At 59.7% G+C, this 533-nt stretch overlaps 1 protein-coding gene across 1 annotated transcript in view; it reads left to right on the top strand.

The window, feature by feature from the left end:
• DPP7 (dipeptidyl-peptidase 7) overlaps window positions 1-533 on the top strand; it is a gene marked incomplete at its 5' end in the record, with an annotated part of 19,077 nt that overhangs the window by 16,323 nt on the left and 2,221 nt on the right.

Here is a 533-nt window from a genome sequence, read left to right as displayed (position 1 = left end):
AGTCAAACAAAGTCCCGTCTGTGACCTGCCATTCTTGGCGCTCTGACTAAACCTGATGGATTCAGATGACGGCTGCTTTCAGGGAGGGGTGGGAAGGTCTCAGCCGTTGCCCCCTTCAGTCTGAAGCATTCGGCTGCTGTCCCGTGCACAGCCCGCTCCAGGGTGCGTTGGGGATCGAGGCTGGGGCTGTCCCAGGGACGTTTTTACCCACTTGATTGGGTTTTGGCATGAGCAGAGACAGCACAGAGCGCCAGGGAGCCTCTTTGTCCTTGTGGACACAGAGAAGCAAAGGGCATCAAGCAGCCAAGCTTGAGGCAACATGAAAGCTTTGGTGTAAAGTCGGGGTCATAACCCTGCGAGCTGTGCCCTAGCCTTACCCACGGGGACAGCTGCCCCTCCGCTCGGCCCGTGCCCCGAGGTTCACGTGGGGGGCAGAGGGTGAGACCGCAGGGAGGGACTGACAGGTTGGCTTTGTGCTGTGCTCCTACCTGGCAGGCGTGTTCTACAACTCCTCCGGCTCGGCGCAGTGTTAC

Source organism: Apaloderma vittatum, unplaced genomic scaffold (assembly GCF_000703405.1).
Source record: "Apaloderma vittatum isolate BGI_N311 unplaced genomic scaffold, ASM70340v1 scaffold6963, whole genome shotgun sequence".
Classification (NCBI taxonomy): domain Eukaryota; kingdom Metazoa; phylum Chordata; class Aves; order Trogoniformes; family Trogonidae; genus Apaloderma; species Apaloderma vittatum.
The sequence above is the reverse complement of the archived record's forward strand: the minus strand, read 5'-3'. Positions and strand labels throughout refer to the sequence as shown.